The following is a 14,154-nucleotide window of genomic DNA, read 5'->3' on the forward strand; positions in this document are numbered from 1 at the left end:
AGTTGTAGTATGGCGAAGCACTAAGCAGGGGTGCATCGCTGACTCCACGATAGAGGCCGAGTATGTAGAGGCTTGTAAAATTGCTAAAGAGGTTGTTTGGCTTAAGAAGTTCCTGACTAATTTGGAAGTTATTCCAGACATGTCTGGCCTATCACCCTTTATTGTGATAATAGTGGTGTTGTGGAGAACTCCAGGGAGCCTAAGAGTCACAAGCGCGGCAAACATATGAGCGGAAATATTATCTCATCTGCGAGATAGTGCATCGAGGGGACGTGATAGTCACGAAGATCGCTTCGAAGCACAACGTTCCTAATCCGTTTACGAAAGCTCTCATAGCTACAGTTTTTTAGGGTCACCTTCAAAGCATAGATCTACGAGACCGGCCGCGGCTGGACTAAGGCAAGTGGGAGATTTTTGTACTAGGCCTTAGTGCCCTAGTTTATTGTTTTGTACTTGTTGTTATCTTATACACCCACTCGCTTTAGGCAAGTGGGAGATTGTTGGGGTTGGTGCCCTAAACTCTCGTAGGGTACTGTATTTTGTAAACATCTGTATGAAAAAATGCTTGTGATGTAATAATATGAGATATTTTCTTCACTGTTGACTATGAAATATGAGATATTTTATTTGCATTTACCACAAACCAATAAACTAAGATCCTTAGTTGTCGTTGTAACTTAAGCATGTATGTGGAGACATACAAGTGGATCATGCCTTAAGTGATAACCTAAATGGTCTGTAGTATATGAATATATGATGGAGACCTTATCCTAGTGGCACTATGGATACGACCCACTTTGTAGATAGTTACAAGTGTTATGACATACTACAGATGGTTTGATCCTGATCATTCATGTGGAGACATGCGAGCGGAGGTGTCCTATACAAATGAGTTTGTATAAGATCAAACCATGAAATGTTTAGTCTCTTTATATAACGCCGTTCATAACAGAGACTTTCATTTCGGTAGGATGACCATAGAAAACATGATATTAATCCTGAGTGAGTTGGGAACTCCTGCCTTTGAGGGTGTTCCTTTGATTTTCATGGGTGTGAGTGGCCAGATTGCTGACTCAAACCTACACTTTAGGAATTCCTCTGATTAGGGAGTTGGAAACTCAGCTACACAAGATGAAATTCAATCATTCCCCGAAGTAGGGGTAAGTAGATAGATTGCTCCCTTAAGGGCTGATTCTGGGGATTGAACGATGTGGTGCCACACACCTTCTTATGGCCCGAGAGGTTGATGACGGGCAGAAATATACATTATTATAGGCCTTTTATTTAGAATTATGAGGGCTGTTAAATAGAATACGCGGTGATTATACTTAGAATTCATGAGAAAACGATCTTGCATCGATCGACATTAAGAATCTCGGCTAACCCACTTTTATGTGTTATTATGCGTTCAATTGTTTATTTTTCAGCAAACGCAGAAAATCAATCGCATGCATGGAAGCCAGGTTATCGCAAAGACGATCGCATGCAGTGATCGCATACATCAGTCGTATGGGTGTTGCGGCTATCGAGTGAATGCGGTCATCGCAGGAAGATTGCGGCTACAGAGTAATAACCATAATAGAAGGGCGATCACAAGGTTGGTGGAATGCAGGCATGAACGCATACATTGGGATTATCAATAAGATTATGTTGACATTTCACCTACCACGCCACGAGTGGTAGAGATTCTGAAAAAGGACCATCGCGCCGCGAGTGTCAGATTCAGAGTAGGTCCATAAATGTTGTCAGTGATCAAGATCTATAAATAGAAGCCTTAGAGCACAACTTCAAATTGTCTAGGTTTCTGCCTTAGGGAAGATTCTTGTGATCCGAACCAAAGCGTGAGAAGATAGTCTTGAGAGTTCTTCATCTCCTCAACCATTCCGAGTGACAACCGAAGCCTCCGCCGGAGCTAGATCTCGAGAGAGACTACTCCACTGTTCATCCATGGCACCATCGGTAGCCTTGACACACATCAGATGGAAGCAAGATATTGCTTCCATTTGGCCCTCCATTTCTCTTCTATCTTTGTATTGTATTACATTGTGGCTTAAGAGATTAATACATTTTATTATCAATGCATTTCTATATTTTTCTTCGATTCCATCTTCATCTTCATTTACTTAGCATCCTTTACTTTCATTGCATCACTAAGTAAGACTGCTAGAGTATCGCATATTTAATCATATGGCATAGACATATGAAGCATGTAGCAAACCCCCGAGGGGTTTGCGTTGCACGAGTGTTGTGAGAAAATCCTATTTGCTTAGTGTAAAGTTGTAGCAACGCATGTCTATAAGTAGACGCAATGCTTGTCTATGAGTAGAATCAGCAGCGACCAACTACCCAGGAGGGTAAGTAGTTGATCGCATTAAGCAACGTAAGCGAGTGTTCACTAGAGATAGGAATAATCTTACATCAACCATGTTTTATGTGATTACCTTGTCTTATGAGCGCTTCATTCATCATTTAGGCATACTTGGGAGAGTAGTCTAAAAACCAAATATAGACTCAGGAGAGTAGATTGGTTCGCCAAGAATGAGGACTTAGGAATAAGCTTTGTTTGCTACTACACGATGTATGCACCCTTTAAGTAGGATATGGTGGTATGCGGTCATAGAGACTTAGAAATAAAGCCTCTCGACACTACCGCATATACATCACATGCGTCTTCGTCAAATGTGTATAGCATGATCGCATAGCTTGCCTTGGCTAGGGTTACCCCTGCGGCCAAGCTTAGTGTTGCAGTGAAGACATATTTGACATTTTATCTATTTTTACATGAATTTTACTACGCGTTAACAGTTGCCGTGTCTCCATCTCTCACAGTCATACTTCCACTACTTAATATGTTAATTAGGAGTAGAAGTAGTGCATAACCCATAACCCTCAACATTCTTTTATTCTTCGCCGCAAACACATTACTTCATGACATTTAGCTACAAGTCCCTGAGTTCGACTCGGATCACCCGAGAAACTTGCGATCTCGTTACACTTGGCGAGAGAGCAAGAAAACTTGTGATAGGAACACATGGTCATTGAATACGAAATTAACGCATATTTTCCATTCCAACGCATGACCACTGACGCATGAGAACAAACGCATAGCCTAAGACATGCATCATATATGCTTCCAAATTTTTATCGCCAGAGGTGACCACTCATAGTAGAACTATGATGTATTGTTCATTAGAGAGATCAATGGTACTTAAGAAGTTAGATGTGACTACAGGGGCAAAACGGTAAACTGGCTCAATTGTACTTACGAGCGATCTCTGAAGGGTTATCGTACGGTTGACTGATTATATCTAATGGACACAGAAATATATCAGTAGTGAGAAGAGTGCAGTTTTCGGTCTTTAGTGGAGTGCCCGATAGTTAACGGATGGTAGATCTCGTGATTAAATAGTTTAGTCAACTATTCACATACCATTGGAGCTTCAAGCTACAGGTCCATAAAGTCCCCTTGGTAGCTCAATGGATTCAAGTTGAGAATCAATTTTTAGGTCAGTTTGAAGTGTTCAAATTGACAAGAGGGAGTGTGATTATATATGATATGATTAAACTGGTTCAGTTATATTTGATATAATTGATATGATGTATAAGATACATTAATTGGAGGAATTTGATATAAATATGATTTATATCAAGTAAAGGAGAAAAGGACTATGGTTTAAATGTTACATATGATGTGATATTAAAACTATAGGTTATAAATATAATATGATAAGTTAGTTATTATATTTATTTATAATTAAAACAATTATGTGATAATTGTAGGTGGTTTTTCCTTTAACTGTGCATGAAAGTGGGAGGTTATGTCCAATTTTCATAACTGAAGGTAAAATGAAAAATGTTTTTATTTTGTAAAGGAATCACTTCATTAAGTACAGAACTAATCGTTAGCTCACAAGAGACTGTATGACAGCCTTCTAATCGAGAGCCTAAATGGTCATGTACTAGCACCTTTGACTAAACAAACGTGTAGCATTTTATTAAACAATCGTGTGGCAAGCGAGATTCACTAAACGATCGTGTAAACGATCAAGCCTATTTTTTTTTCTAAACGATCGTGTACCTGCTGATTTTTACTAAACAATCAAGCACACAAAGTCTATACGATAGATAGTTCATTCTCCCTCTTGCTTGGTCATATAGTTCGATCGTTGTTTCCTCCATCCCTCTACCAAATACAACAGAGCCCACACCTCCTGGATGCTCACTCCGAGAATACTGAGGTTGTCGAGTGGTGATGTACGAGAGGTTGTTTGTGTTCTAAGCGACAGCGAGAGGTTGCTGTATCAATTCTTCACAAGAGCGAGAGATATGTGGAAGAAAAGTTCTTCAAAGGTATGTCTCTCATCCCTTTTGTTATTAGTTACTAAAGCATGTTGTAATTTGTTAAAAAATGCATAATTAGTTTGTATGTTTGTGAATGCTTGTAATTCTATCACAATAAATTTGAATAGATCATACTTCCACTCATGGGTTCTCTTCGATAAGGGTTCCTTCAGTTACTGGTACGATCTTTATTCATAATAGACCTGCACATGTTTTATTTGATCCAGAAGCGACTCATTCATTTATTTCTAGTATGTTTGCATTGAATATTGATAGGGTGCTATAAATTATGCCTATGGAGTTAGTTATTTCAACCTCTGTAGGTGATATGCTGCTAGTTAATAATTATTATAGAAACTGTGTAATTCACATAGAAGGAAAAAACATGGAGATTGATTTATTTCCCCTAGAACTATTAAAGTTCGATGTTATTCTCAGGATGGATTTCCTATTTAAATATCATGCATTTGTGGATTTTCATAAGAAAGAAGTAATATTCAGATTACCAGATCAGGCAGAAGTAGTGTTTGTAAGGGAAAATAAAGTGTTCCCTACTTTCTGATTTCAGAAGTTAAGGCCAGGAAGCTACTGAGTAAAGGTTGTACAGCATACTTGGCTCATATAACAATTTCTTCACCAAAGAAGTTAAGACTAGAAGATGTTCCTATAGTCCAGGAGTTCCTTGATGTATTCCCTAAAGAGCTATCAGGGTTACCACTTGATAGAGAGTAGAGTTTACCATAGATTTGATATCAGGAACAACATCTATCTCACAGGCACTATACAAGATGGCTATAGCTAAGCTGAAGGAATTGAAAGCTCAATTGCAGGAATTAGTAAAAAAGGGTTATATCAGGCCTAGTGTGTCACCTTGGGAAGCACCAGCTTTATTTGTGAAGAAGAAGGATGACACACTCAGATTATGTATTGACTACAAGCAATTGAACAAGGTAACTATACAGAATTGTTGGGAATGTCCTAAACTCGCAGTTCGTAAATATTGTTAACATATTCTATATATCAATAAATGTGTAATTGAGTATCTTATTATAAATCCAATAAACAAATCCATTCCCATAATATGAATACTTTAACTTTATGTGGCAATATAAAAGAAGATCTAGTTGTAGTATATAGCCAAAAAGGTCTATAAGTATATGGATGAGGTTGGGTACTTCATCCTGTTGATACTATTGGATGTGACCCATTTTGTATACTAATACAAATGATATGATCATAAAATCATTCATGTAGAGACATGTGAGTGGGGGCATTCTATGCAATGAGTTTACATAAGACCGGACCACAAAATAGTCACTTTTCTTTATAACTACTGTTTACTGTTAAAACTGACTATTTCAAATTCAAATGACCTAGGGAAACTCGATCTTAATCTTGAGCTAACTATGGACTCCTGTTTATTCGGGATTATCATTTGATCTACATAGGTGAGAGTAGCCCAACAACACTACTCAATAAACCTCCCATTTTTTGGGGATAAGACATGATAGATAGCTGAGGACATAGCTCTGCAAGATGGAATTCACTCCTATCCGACTTAGGGTTAGCAGATAGGTTGTTCTTTTAAACGCTGAATCCTGGTCCTGAATAAATGGGCCCCACCCTCTCTTGATCAAGAGGATCATGGTTTATGAGTCAGACTATAAATCAATTGTTCAATGGAGGATTAGTGGGAGCTTAAGGAGCAAGATGTATTTACAGGGGTAAAACGGTAAATTCGACCTAGCTATAAATAAGAATGACCTGTAAAGTATCGACTTACAAATTATGGTTATAGTGGACAAAAATATATCTACAGTGAGGAGAGTGCATCTATCGAGCTCTAGTGGTGTGTCTTGATAGTTAACGAATATTGATTAATTCGGTTTAAAGAGTTTAGCCAATTAATCTCAGATCGTTAAGAGTTCATGATATGTAGGTTCATAAGGTCCATCTACTAGCTCATAAAATTATCTTAGATTAGTGAATTGAGTGAATTTGAAATTGAGATTAGAAATTAGGGTTTTGAATTTGAATTGTTCAAATTCAATTAGGGTTTCTATTAATTGTATTTGATACAATTAAAACGTTTAATTTTGTAGAAATTAAATGAAATTCGAGAGATCAAAATAGTTAAATAATAATTTAAATATTTGATGACGTAAGCTATAATATTTGATATTTGATATTAAATTAAATTAACTAATTTAGTTTAATTAATTATTCAATTTTATTTAATTTTGAAATTTGTTCAAAATTGATAATTTGATTAATTAGAATTTTGGATTTTTTAAAAATTCAAAATTATAAAATTAAACTAAAATTTGTTTTTTTTTTTTGAAAAATTAGATTTGATTTGATTTGATTTACAAATTAATTGAACTTAAAATTAAAAGTGGGAAAATTCAATCTTGAATTTTTCCCACTCAATTTAACACCTCATGCCAATTTAATTTCAATGGAAATTGAAGTGGCATCAGCCATGCTAACTAATTTGCATGGTCTTCATCTATTAATTGAAGTTTTGAACTACAGTTACCTCTTCATGCAATCAGATTTAAATTAGAAAATCTGCAGAAATTAAGAACCCTAAACAACCCTCTTCAATCTCACTCAAATTTAACTCAATTCAGTGTTTCCACCACGTAATCCAAGCTAGAGAATAGTAGAGAAGGTCTCTATGGTACTATACTAAAGTATTGAAGCATCAATTCGTGGGATTCAGCTGGAATTAAAGAGTTTTCTTCAAAGGTATTGTATTCTTAAAACCCTCTTCTGAAATTGTGTTTCAATGCATGTTTTAAACTCAATTTAAGTGTAATTAGAGTACTTATTGATTCTATTTTTTTCTGTTGCATGTTAGTTTACAATATCATAACTATTTGTTGCCTCATATTGATGAATTGTTAGATTAGCTTAATGGAGCATCAGTATTTTCAAAGATTGATCTAAGATCAGGTTACCACCAGTTGAAGGTTAGGGGGTCAGATATCCCTAAGACAGTGTTTTGAACCAGATATGGGCATTATGCGTTTGAAATATATATTTGATAAAAAGGAGTTGAATCTGAGACAGAGACGATGGATGGAGCTGATAAAAGATTATGATTGTACTATTGATTACCATCTAGTAAAGCTAATGTGGTAGCTGATGCTTTGAGCAGGAAATCTAGCTATTCTAGAGACATGTTGTATTCTTTAAGGGGAAGGTCATTACAAGAATTCATAGGGCTAATGTAGCTTTGTTAGTAGGTCATTTGGGAGAAATGATAGCTCATTTCCAGGTAAGACCTACACTAGTATATGATATCGTCAAGGCTCAAATGACAGATGATAATCTTAGTAAGTTAATTAAAGAAGTTAAACAACAGCAGAGATCAGATTTTATTTTGATACCAAATGGAGCTTTGATGAAAGATGATAGATTATGTGTTCCTAACGATGAGCTGTTGAAAAATTTCGTGTTAGAAGAGGCTCATGATTCAACATATGTTATGCACCCAGGTAGCACCAAGATGTATAGGACATTGAAGAAGTCGTATTGGTGGCTAGGGATGAAGAAAGACATAGCCAGTTATGTAGACAGATGTTTGATCTGTGAGTAGGTTAAACCAATGCATTAAAGACCTACAGGATTGTTGAACCCACTTCTAGTACCTTAATAAAAATGGGAGCATGTGACCATGGATTTTCTATTTAGGCTACCCAAAACCCCTAATGGTTATGAGGTATTTAGGTAATAGTAGATAGGATGACGAAGACGACAAAGTTTGCCGCTCAAAGCTACGTCTACTCTTGACCAGCTAGCTAAGTTATATGTTGATCGAATTGTAGCCAATTTAGAGCTCTAATATCTATTATATCAGACAGAGATACACGATTTACTTCAAAGTTCTGGCCCAGTTTGCAAAAGGCACTTGGTACTAAGTTGCCTTTCAGTACAACCTTTCATCCACTGACAGATGGACGGTTAGAACGAATAATTAAGACTCAGAGAGATATGTTGAGAGCATGTGTATTGCAGTTTAAGGGTAGTTGGGATAGACAATTTTCATTGGTAGAGTTTGCTTATAATAACAGTTATCATTCCAATATCGATATGGCACTGTACGAGGCTTTATATGGAAGACCTTGCAAAACTCCAATTTTTTGAAATGAGGTTGGAGAAAGATAATTGATAGAACCAAAGTTAGTCCAAGCAACATCAGAAAATATTAAGGTAATAAAAAAAAATCTAAAGATAGCTCGTGACAGACAGAAGAGCTATATAGATAAGAGAAGAAGAGTTAGAATTTAGAAATTTAGAATTGGGGATCGAGTATGCTTGAAGTTATCTCTATGGAAAGGAATACTCAGATTTGGTAGGAAAGGTAAACTAAGCCCCAGATATATAGAACCCTACGAGATAATTGAATGTGTAGGGCCAGTAGCTTACAGGTTAGCTTTACCTATTGAATTATCCAAAATACATGATGTCTTCCATGTATCTATATTAAGGAAGTATTTACCCGACCCTACTCATATTCTCGAAGAACAACCAATACAACTGAAAGAGAATTTGTCTTATGAAGAGGAACCAATTCAGATTTTAGACAGAAAAATCAAATGTTAAGAAATAAGACTATTCCATTAATAAAAGTCTTGTGGAGAAACAATGAAGTTGAGGAAGCTACATGGGACGTTGAAGATCAAATGAAAAACTGATATCTACACTTGTTCACATGAGTAGTCCAGACAAATTTGGAGGACGAAATTTCTTAAAGGGGAAGGTAAATTGTAAACCTCTAAACTTGCTTTACTAGTTAATTAAGTTTAAATCCACTTAATGTTAAGTTGTGTATTAATGTCAATGGAAAAAGGTAGTTAAGTATGTATAATGAATGATGTGCTTGAAATGTTAAAAAAAAAAAAAAAAAGGGAAATTTTTCTAATTGTTATGACTATATGCATTCAGGTTGTTACATGATTGACGTGTAGAGAGTTGGAGAAACCTATTAATAGTAAGTCGGAAAAGGGAAAGAAAATATGTTAAGTATGGAACATTTAGTTCTCAGGTGAAGTGGGAACAAGTTAACACCTAGAGAGGAGAGGGTTCCATGCATTGGAACTATAAGGCACCATGCGGCCAGCTTAGTTGAATGATGCGGCCAGATGTCAAAGAAGGGGGGACATGATGGATAAGTACAACAAATGGTATGAAGGATTTATGTGACCAACCTTGTATGCCATTGATGAAGGCTAAGCTGAAAAGTTTAAGCTTAGATGGACGTAAGGCTATGCGATCAAGTTTAAGCTGAGGGATTCAACCTAATTAACGAATAAGTAAGCCAGGTGGCAGCCTTGCAGACGTCAATAAAGGGATAAGCTTCACAAGTGGCAATTAATTAAGCTAACTCTTCATGCAAGCCCAAATATAAATTGGCTTAACCAAGAAGGAGACTGTTATGCCTAAATTTTCCTAATGCCTAAGTAAGGGAGAGTTGTTGTCATCTGAAGAATTTGAAAGTTAAAGAATTTTCAGCCAACCAAAGAAAATTTTGAGGAATTTCTAATCGGTTTTTGGAAGAAATGATGCTCAAATTCTAAGGTAAGCAAAAGTTAAGATGTTTATGAGCATTTCTTTGAAGGAAGTTTAGTTAAACGAATGCTGGAATTAAAGTTATGAAATCTGGAGGTTTGATTTTGATATGATATTGTGGATGAATAAGTAGGTAGCTGCATACGAAGAATAAGCGAGCAGTTGGCTTAGTGAGGTTATGCCTTAACACATACAACATAGAAAATCCACAATGAAGACAATCTGAGTACATCGCCTAGTGGATGTGCGTCGCATAGACTGAGAAGTGTTTCAATACTTACCCAAGCATCTTGAGAATGGATTCTCAATTTTTATTTAAGTTATAAGGTAAGATGGCTAAGGAATAGTCGATGCGTTAAGGATGGTTTTGATGCGTCGAACTTAGCAATGATGCGATAACCATTAGTATGCAATAAAGTTAAGCTATGCGTTAAGCTCAAAAGAGAGTTAAGTAAACTGACCAAGGGACCTTTCCTTTTCAAGGAAAACGCAAATAGGAGAGGCATGCAACCCCTTGGATAAGTAGCTTAAGACAGTGAGTAACAAGTTTTAATAAATTTTTTCTAACGCAAGTTTTATGAATGATTTCAAATGCATAGGCATTTCATATGAAGTTATTATGTTAAAATTTTCTCTAATGCATGCCTTAAAATGAATGTTGATCGCATGATCTATGTTTTTAAATGATTAAATTATTTAAGATTTTAACATGCGTTTTCCAATAGCATATGCCATGTTTTATCGCATGATGAAATTGATCAAGTATACTCCATGTTTTACAAGTCATTATGTGTTGATATGAAACCATGAGGTATGATTATTTCAAATATGCATATTCTATATATGTTCTTAAATGTTTAAATGTTTGTGCCTTGTACAAACCTTACTCCAATATTTGTATCGAATGTATGGTAGGGATCTTTGACACGGAAGGTATGATAAGGTTGCTAGGACTCAATTTAGTTGTATGTGCACGTATGACTATGTTATCGACGTTGATGAGATCGAGCAAAAGGGCTCTCTCTCAACTAAGGTTATTAGGAATTGAGCAAGACGACTCTCCCACATGTTCAGGCAACGGAGTAGTGGAATCTTCAAAAAGATGCTAAAGAGTTATTTCACGGTTTTTACATGATGTATTCTTATGATTTCAGTTCCATTTTCAAAATCTTGGAAGCACTTGTCCTTGTCGGCCACCTTGGCCTTTTCCTTGCCTTTCCCAGCAATGGGAGCCTTCCTTTTCCCTTCTTTCTTTTTCTAGATCTTCTTAGAACATAAAGGTATATACTTAGTTCTAGAGGATGAACCCTTATGGAAATTCTATGAATGAGCAACATTTGCCTCTCCTTCTATAGGTCCCTTACATTACATAAAAGATTGATAAGTCTGTAACTCATTTAGGAGGGTAATCACGGTGTACTCTATTTTATTCATAACCACATTGCTGTGGACTTGAAGAAAACACTTGGACACCTGACTTTACTCGTCGATGACTGTGCTGTTCATCTCAACGACATTGAAGTGAACCATGAGATCGAGAACATGTTCTCTAACTGATTGATGTTCCTTCATGCGCACGTTATAAACGTACTTGAGGGCTTCGTGCAGGATCTGAGAGAACAGTTGTCCAAACATCTCCCAGAGGGACTTCTTGATCTAACGTGCAATAATCATGGCCTCGTATTTCTTGGTAAGAACTTCAAATAGATTTGCCAAGATATAGACTCGGACCTTGTCATTGGCCTTCGTCCAGTGGTCATAAGCATCCCTTACCGCTTGGGATGCATTACGAGCGGGGATTGGAGGACATTCCTCCATTAAGACGAATCATAGATCATCTATAACTAGAATTATATTCAAGTTAGATTTCTATGTTGAATAATTTTCTTCAGTTAGTTTTTCATTCTTAAGCAAAGAAATTATGGTGGTGATTTAGTTTTTGTAACGATACTTCAGAGGTTTAGAGCAATAGCTACCGAAGGGTGATCAGCTATTCCTCCTTTTAATTGAGACAATCTCAGCTAATTACTAATACTAGAATAACTCTTATTCCTATTGTTTTTAGCTACCGTTTTTCGGTTAAGCATTCATTAACTAGCTTAATTCATCATGTACATGTGACCCTCCCATTTTTTGGATCCCAGAGGTATGCTTTAACAGGTTACCATAAGGAACGACAACTGTTGAAGATTAACCTAAGTAACCATACCTATTACTAGAGTTTGCGTTGTTCTGAATCCTATGACCAGGCCCTCCGAAGAGATGGTCACTCAAGGATGACAAGCAAGCGGACCATAAGAATCTTACGGTGCAACCTAATGGAGGAAACTATAGAATACATTGACATGCGTCCTTCTCCCACTTACTATGACTACTTTCCCTATTCACCTTGGTATTGATCCATGCAAACACTTTCCAAAGGGAGGCCGCATTCAGGGTGACACCGAGCCAAGCATGGATCTCACGTGTGAATTCTTAGAGACATGAGAGCTAAAAAATTGATATATCCCATATACCAATTTTCTCCCACTAAAGTATTCTACTATTTTAGGGTTTTATTATACTTAGTTGAATTTCAGCTAATGAATCTATCTAAGTCTATGTCTATTATAACTCTTATAATAAGGTCTTTACTCTAATGTTCTAGGTGAGTTAAACCATTTAATTAACCTAGTGACATTGCATGCTAACAGGATTAAAGTTAATTCAACTCAAGTTCCAGGTCAGTTCCCAAGTAGGAGATGTTCCATAAACTGTCATCTTAAGAACCCCCAACCTAGACAGAACTTCACCGGTAGAGTTTTCTTATAATCTAAAATCTTGTTTGTCCTATTGGTCATATTTTAAATCTATTAAAACAAATAGGACGTAATTCTAATCTTATTAGAATTAATGCGATATAAGGTTTAGATTAATTTTAAACATTTTAAAAACAAATCCAATTCCCTAAGATCTTAAGTTTACATGCAATTCTTTATTATAGGTTGACGGTTACTAATATTAATTTTATAACTATTATGAAATTAATTATTAGCCCTATAAACATATTTTCTATGGTTTACTTGAGTAACAATCAAATTCTAATTAACAAGAAAACCATATTACATGCATTTCATTACTTTAATATAACAATTATATCAAACTATGGATGTGTCATGCTTAATGTAAATTGATTTTCAACTTTATTTAATAACACTTATATTAAAACACTCATGAAAATCTACCGAGCATATGAAGGTTCCCAATTAAGGGTCCTTGAGCGGAAGCGGGATCGTCCCAAAATTCCAAAATCTTATAGAATAAAAATTTATTGAAGAATATACATAAACATGCATTTAATTCAAATAGTACAACATGCATAAAAAAAATAAATATATACATAGAAGAGAAAAGGGAATAGAAAGCTTACCCTTGAAGACTCCAAATCTCTTTACGATTCTCTTCTCTATGAAAAAACATGAACAATCTAAAAAGGCATAACCAATTGGTGATCTCGATATTCTCTGGATGAGAATTCAGGAGGTGTGGTGCTCTGGTGATTTTGGATTGAAAGAGAGGGATTGATTGAAAGAAGAAATGAAGGAAAAAGCCTGAGAAAAATACAAAACTATTATGTATTCTCAAATCATTGGCCAAAAGGGAAAAGAATAGGATCTCTCATCTCCCTCTGTCAACCACCCACATAATACGTGGGTGGAGAGAATAGTGGAGAGTGAAGTTAATTCCCTCCCAATAATTCAATTATATAAAAATAATAATAATTAATTTAAAAAATATAATAATTTAATTTTAATTAATTAATATAATATAATATATATATATATATGTGTGTGTGTGTGTGTGTGTGTGTATATATATATAATAACTAATTTATTGTATATATATACGTAACTATATGTTATATCACATATAACATATAACCTATAGTTTTTATATTGTATCAAATATAATATAGCCTATAGTTTCAATTTTCTCTCACCAATAGCTTTTAATATAAATCACATTTACATTAAATTTAATTAAATGAATCCAATTCATGTAATTAATATTTGAAGCACCTCTCATAAGTACATAATATAATGTATCAAATATATTATAGTAATTACATCATATATAATTATATTAAATTAATTATATGATATATAATTAATTCCCTCGATTAATTTGAACAATTCAAATTAATCCAAAAATTGATTCTCATTAAATCCTATTGAGCTATCGTGGGGATCTCATGAA

This window comes from Benincasa hispida, chromosome 8 (assembly GCF_027475165.1).
Source record: "Benincasa hispida cultivar pf3 chromosome 8, pf3_genome.v1.1, whole genome shotgun sequence".
NCBI lineage: Eukaryota > Viridiplantae > Streptophyta > Magnoliopsida > Cucurbitales > Cucurbitaceae > Benincasa > Benincasa hispida.